The following is a 7,444-nucleotide window of genomic DNA, read 5'->3' on the forward strand; positions in this document are numbered from 1 at the left end:
TATATTAGACTACTTTTTGAACTTCAATATGTTTATATCTAACTAAGAAGGAAATTGTATCAGGGGTTTCCAAATTAAAAGCAACACTTCAAAACATTAATTACAATGATTAGGAGTGGTAAAAAGCAGTGGCAGGATCTCTCCATTTACAGTTAAATTATATGATCTGAGGAACAGAAATACATATTAAGTGTGTAAAAAAGATATACCAGTTTGGATTAAATAATAAATTTTGAAAAAGTCATTTATTCTGTTTTATTTGTTGCATTTGTTGTTGTGTTTTTTTTTGTTTTTTTTTTTTTTTTTTTTTTTTTCTTGTTGTATTTGTTGTTGTGTGTTTTTTTTTCTTGTAACTGTATTTTTTTCTTCTCCTGATTCCTTAGTCTTGCCTTCTAGCAGCTAAGTTGCAGCTTAGCTTCTAAACCATTAATTAATAATATTTTAAAATATTATATTTTAATATCTTAATATTTTAAAACATATTAATATACTTTACCAAAAGGAAAAAAATAGAACAACAACAAATGCTCTATTTATTTCAAGCCCACAAAAATAATAGAGAATATTTTCTGGAAGTGTACGAATAGTAATTTTCCAAACTGTTTTTGTGTAACCCTTTTTGTTGAGCTTTGTGATCTACACAATTTATCTCTAGAGAAGGTTTGCCAACAGTCATGACTACCTAATTCCATAGTTTCATGATTAAGAAATTAGAATTCAGGATGTCCATGTTTTATTGAGATAATTCTCTTTCTTGGAGCTATTCTGCAATACTTTGGGGGGCTTTTTTTTTTTTTTTTTTTTTGTAGATTTAAATATATATATATATATATATATATATTTAGAATAGCTGAATATTTGTGGGGAATCTTGAGAATAATGGAATAATGGCCATTTTATTCCCATTGTTTTGTATAATCTTAAAAGACTTTTCATGAAAGACCTGATAGTTCAACTAGTCAGTTTCCTGCTTCATCATTATTGAGTTACAACTATTTTTTTTCTCGTAACAAAACATCCTTCCACACATACATCTCCACACATACATATGTAATTTTATTTTTTTTCTATACCAGTAAACATGTCACTATTTGAATATCTCATATCTTCATATAAATATATACAATCACCAAAGTTAATTACTTTGCCAAATAAGGAAGAAGATATGAAGAAATTATCCATCTGCAGTGCTGCTAAAAGCAATGTGTAGAATATAGAACAATAATAGCGAACGTTACTGGCATGTACAAGATTCATTGCTTCACTATAAGCATTGCCCATTATATGAAGTTTTTCTTCTTGAAAATATAAATTGATAAATTCCTTGTATACACTAAATAATTTACTTATCTTCTTAATTCACTATTTTAAATAATCATAGACTAAATTAACAACAATTACAAAAACACAGTAGAATTAAAGAAAATATACTACTTCCTTTCACTGATCAACTACTATATTCAATTACAGTGAAATATTTTACCACTTGTGCAGAATTCAAATACTCATAAATCTCCCAGTTGCCAACAGATACTCTACATAATACTCCATTTAACAACAAATACCTAAATAAAGAAAATATGTCATTTAACACACCTTGACATCATTAATAAGAAGAGTAAGATAGCTATCAAATAAACGCACATTGAATATGAGAAAGAAGGAAATATGAACGAAAAAAAAAATGGAAGGGCTTGGTTCTGATTTTATCAAACACAATATAGAATTTTGTGAAGTGAAAAGTGAAAACAAAACTCACCACATCAGATTTTCCTGCACTTGGGGAGTGACAAACTAGTAAAGGGGATGACCAAAACAAACCTAACACAGAAAATATGCAGGTTTCCTTTCAAATAGACTTTTGCAATGACAAATAGCTGTAGGCTATCATGGAATAAAATTGCTTTTTTTTTTCTTTTTTTTTTTTTTTCCTAACATTTTACATAGGTTTTGCTCTAATATTTGATTTCCTGAAGGATAGTTAAAACCCAGTTTAAAAATAATTTAAGCAGAATGGCCTAACTATGCATGATTCTTGCAGGCTTTACTGTCTTCTCTTACACAGTTTTAATTTTTCAAACACATTAATTCATGGGATCATAGAATACCCTGAGTTGGAAGGGACCATCGGGTCCAACTCTTGGCTTCACACAGGACAACCCCAAAGAGCTTTGTTTAAATGCTTCTTGAACTCTGTCAGGTTTGGTGCCATGACCACTTCCCTGGGGAACCTGTTCCAGTGCCTGACCACCCTCTCAGTGAAAAATCTTTTCCCAACATCCAGCCTGAACTTCCCCTGTTGTAGCTTCATGCCATTCTCTTGGGACCCATTACTGGCACCAGTGCCTGCCCCTCTGTTCCAACCTTGTGAGAAATCTGTAGGCCACCATGGGGCTGTACCTCAGTCTCCTCTTCTCTAGGCTGAACACACCAAGTGACCTCAGCTGCTCCTCATAAAGCTAGACCCTTCACCATCCTTGCAGCCCTTCTTTGGATGCTCTCCAGTAGTTTTATATGCTTATTATGTTGTGGCACCCAAAAATGCACACAGTGCTTGAGGTGAAATTGCACCTGCACAGAGCTGAGTTGGGTGGCCCTTTTAGCTTTGGGCTGCCAGGGCACGCTGTTGACTCATGTTCAACTTGCTGTCAACAAATCTCTAGGGCTAAAGAATTTTACAGAATCACATGCACCCTTTAACTCAGCAAATCTGAAGGGTCCCAGTGCCTATGGTGTCTTTAAATCTTAAAAATGTTTGCAGATAGTTCTGGTAGGAAGCACAACCTAAGTGGCATTAAGAAGAGCACAGGCCTCAGGCCAAGAAAAGAGATTATTCCCCTCTACTTCACACTTGTGATACTGAATCTGAAGTACTGTGTGTGCAATTTTTGGCTCCCCAAGGGGAGAAAAAAAGGCAGGAAAGGCTGGAGACCTGGCTCTGTTTTACCAGCAGACTAGAAGGCTGAAGGAAAGTATCATTGCTGTCTTCAGTTCTCTATTTCCCAGTTACAGGAAAGTTGGAGCCAGACTGTTGTCAGAGATGCAGAGTGAAGCTGCAGAAAAATAAATTCCCATGAGGCTGAAGTAGAAGAGCTTTCCTCAGAGGAGTCGTTATTAGGGTGGGAGCCTAGAAAGGTTGTGGAAGTTCAGACCCTGAAGATATAAGAAAACTTAACTGACATGGTCCTGGGCAACCTGTTCTAATATTACCTGGCTTTGAGCAGAAGGATGTATTAGACAACCTCCAGAGCTCCCTTCCAGCCTAAAGCATTCAATGGGTTTATGAATTCAAGAAGGACGTGTAGGTTTCAGACTGGTTGTTGTATATACTCATTTCTGCAAAACAAACAAACAAAAAAATAAAGCAAAATAAAACAAACAACCCCTCTCCCCCAACTAAAAATATACACTACATAATCATTCCATGATCTTATTTATAGAACTCAGGGCATTTTATTCACAGACATAATTCAATTTGTTAAAGTCTAAAATTTTATTTTGAGTCTTTGGGTGAAGAAACTCTGTTCTGCTTATACCACTAAAAATGTTGTACAGTATAGGGCACCAGGTTTATGTGATTTCTATTAAATTTTAATAATTTAATGAAAACCCATGTTATTTCAAGAACTCATCCTGAAGCATTATTCAAATTGTTCTCTATGATGGATGAGAAAATTAATGATTTCTCTATCTTTCTTAAATTCTTATTCATCTGTTTTGACCACTACTTTTAAAAAACAAAATTAAATTTTAGAAATGAACATTGAAATATATCTTGAGCTTTTTTTTTACTTGTCATAAAGTTTAATTTAAATGAAAAAGCACTGCAGAAGTACATAGTATCTTGCTTTAAATTAAAGCAGATAAGAAAAAAATCTGAAAAAGTTCCATTGGAAGATGAATCTTTTAGAGTTTTAAAATAAAGATGAAGTCTTTAATTTGGCATGTATATATACATATATACATACAATATCAAAATAAGTTATACAAAATGTTTGACTACTAAAACCACCCTGAGATTCTTAAATAATTCAATTTTCTTTTTTCTCTCTCTCTGAGTGAGACTTAAAACATAACATCTTTTTTTAATTATTTTTATTTTTATTTTTATTATTTAAGTTTTGATTAAGTGCATTAATATTTCTTTTTATCACAGACAGAAAAAAACAACTGGAATACGGGCACATTAAGAAGTCTCCCAGAAATCTTTGGCATAGGTTATCTTGTATTGCTGGCTACAGAACAGAAGCTTTTGGTTAACTCTGTTTTAAATACATTATTTTATTTTATTTTATTTTAATTATTTTATTTCTTTATTTAATTGCCAAAATGCATGTTTTAAATATGGGAAAACAACTTTTCTTGTAGGTTCTGTTAGCTTCTCTCCTACTTTCAAGTAAGCACTAAGACCCCATACACTATTTTTGATAAGGATGATGTGCTCTCCTGACATTTTATTTATTTATTTATGAAGTATCATGCCTACCTACAGCGCTAAAAAAGAAATTAACAGTATGTAATGAGTCACAGTGGAAAGCTGACATGCTCAACGTTAAATGAATTACAACTGGTCTTGATTTACAAGTCTGGTTCATAACTTCCCTTCTAGTGATTAATCATACACTACCTTTTACATATAGTTGTCATAAAAGAGGGTCTCAAAGCTCTTTACATCAGGTATAGGCAACTATTGCAGTGCTTTGCCAGGATCTTGAGATTTAGTATATACACTCACTATAAAAAAGTGGTGAAAATGATAAAGGGAAAGTAGAACTTATGCTCAATATAACTGTCTTGAATGTTGAAATGGCATTTTGGCTTATCTCAAATAATGACAAGGTGTACAAGAAGTTAATGGCAACTGCAGTGTTCAGCTAAATCATCATTAATTTTTAAGGATATCTATTTTTCCCATTATATCATTGAGATAAAAGAATCGGTAATTTGTGAATAATTCATTCACTTCACTGGCTTAATGTGTTGCTTCCCCTTCCTCCCCCCTTCCATCTTTTCCACGCCTACTTTCTTTTTCTTCTCAATTTCAAATTAAATTGCTTACTACTCTCTCTTTCTCTTCTTTTTTTCTCTCTTGAGCATTAATTGTATATATTCACACTAATAACTTGAGTGTGGAAGTAATATTCTTCCCATGCTGCAGCTTACAGAGACTACTTAAAAAATGAACTGTGTGTAAAATAAGGTGCCCCTTTCAATAACATTGATTTTTCATTATACTCGTATTGTATATCAATTCTGCACTATGTGTGGGTATTCTTCAGATAGAATTCTCCACAGCTTCCTCTCAAGTAGTTGTGAAGAGCAATAAGGTCTCCTCCAAGCCTCCTGTTCTCCAGACTTAACAATCCCAGTTGCCTCAGCCTCTCCTCATAAGACTTGTGTTGCAGAGCCTTCACCAGCTTTGTAGCCCTTCTCTGGACATGCTCCAGGGCCTCGATGTCTTTCTTGTAGTGAGGGGCTGTCCTGGTTTCAGTTAAGATAGAGTTAATTTTCCTCCTAGTAGCTGGCAGGGTCCTAAGTTTTAGATTATGATAAGAGGAGTGCTGATAACATGCTGATGTTTTAATTGTTGCAGAGCAGTGCTTACACTAAGCCAAGGACTTTTCTGCTTCTCACTCTGTCCTGACAGAGTGGTTAAACCAGAACAGGGGCCCAAAACTGAACCCAGTACTATGGTGGTTTTACTCAGCTGGGCACCAGAGTTCCACCACAACTGTTCTCTCACTCCCCCTCCTCAAAGGAAAAGGGGATGAAAATGTAAGGAAAAGAGCTCAAGAGTTGAGATAAGGACAGGGAGATGACCCAACAACTATCATCAGGGGCAAAACAGGCTCAGCATAGAGAGATCAGAGAAATTAATTGCCTATTACTAACAAGCTAGAGAAGTGAAAAACAAAACAAAACAAAACAAACAAACAAACAAAAAATAAACACCTTCTCTCCATCCACCCTCTTCCCCTCAAGCAGCACAGGGGAACAGGTGAATTGGGATCGCAGTCAGTCTACAGCACTTTGCCTCCGCCACTCCTTCATGGTCACTCTCTGCCCCTGATCCAGCATGGGGTCCCTCCCATAGGATGCTGTCCTTCCCAAGCAGATCCTGCGTGGGCTTCCCACAGGCAGTAGTTCTTCAAGAACTGCTCCAAATATGGGTCTCTGTATTATGGGGACCATCCATCAGAAGCTAAATGCTCTAACATGAGTCCCCCACAGGTGGCAGCTCCTGCCAGGTCACCTGTTCCTGTGTAGGCCCCTCTCCACCTCCTACAGAGTCTGGGGTTCTCCACAGACCACAGCCTCCTTCAGGTCAGATCCACCTTCTCCACCATGCACTCCTTCATGGTCTGCAGTGTAGAGATCTGCTCCACCATGGTACATCATGGGCTGCAGGAGGACAGACATTTCCACCATGGTCCTCTCCACAGACTGCAGGGGAACTTCAGCTCCAGTGCCTGACGTATGTTTTCCCCCTCCTTCACTAATCTTTATCTTTGCAAGGCTGTTTCTCACTCCTCACTCTCCCAGCTGCTGTTGTGCAGCAGTTTTATTCCCTTTCTTAAATCTGCTCTCACAAAGGCACAAACAACATCACTTATTGGCTTGTCACTGGGCAGTGGCAGGTCCCCGTGGAGCCGGCTGAAACTGGCCCTTATCTAACATGGGGTGGCTTTTGTACTCTTCTCACAGAAGCCATCCCCACAGCCCTCCTCTACCAAAACCCTTCCACGTTAACCCACTACAAGTGCTTGCGGTGTAGCCTTACCAGAGTAGAGTTCAGAAGGAAGATAACCTCCCTGGTCCTGTTGATCACACTATTCCTAATACAAGCCAGGATGCCATTGGCCTTCTTGGACACCTGGGAACACTATTGGCTCATGTTCAGATGACCATAGACCAACACCCCCGGATCCTTTTCCTCTGCACAAGCTTTCTAGCTGCTCTCCCCCAAGCCTGTAGTGTTGCATGGGGTTGTTGTGACCAAAGTGCAGGAACCAAGCACTTAGCCATGTTGAACTCATTGGCCTCTGCCCATCAATCCAACCTGTCCAGGTCCCTCTGCAGGGCCTTCCTACCCTCTGGCAGATCGATACTCTCTCCCCAACTTGGTGTCATCTATAAATTTACTGACGGTACACTCAATTGCCCTCATGCAAATAATCAATAAAGATATTTAAAAGGATGGGCCCCAATATGGGAACACCCCTCAGAAAGTACACTGGCTGTATGCAAGAAGTTGAGAGAGATCATTATCTAACCTTGGATATCACAGGATGTGGTGGTTTTACATTGCTGAGCAGCTGTGCTCCATTACAACTGCTTTCTTACCCCAACCCCCTCAATAAAAAAAGGGGAGAAAATATGATGGAAAGAGCACAGAGGTCATGATAAAGACTGGGAGATCACTCAGTGATTATCGTGACAGGTA

The 7,444-nt window shown here is 37.3% G+C and overlaps 1 long non-coding RNA gene across 1 annotated transcript in view; it reads right to left on the minus strand.

The window, feature by feature from the left end:
* Positions 1–774: 774 nt before the first annotated feature.
* The window catches only part of LOC137851244 (uncharacterized), a 29,643-nt gene continuing 22,973 nt past the window's right edge, over positions 775–7,444 (minus strand). The window contains exon 2 of the long non-coding RNA XR_011093090.1: positions 775–3,336. This is a non-coding gene — a long non-coding RNA (uncharacterized lncRNA). The remainder of the gene's footprint in view (positions 3,337–7,444) is intronic.

This window comes from Anas acuta, chromosome 2 (assembly GCF_963932015.1).
Source record: "Anas acuta chromosome 2, bAnaAcu1.1, whole genome shotgun sequence".
NCBI classification, from domain to species: Eukaryota; Metazoa; Chordata; class Aves; order Anseriformes; family Anatidae; genus Anas; species Anas acuta.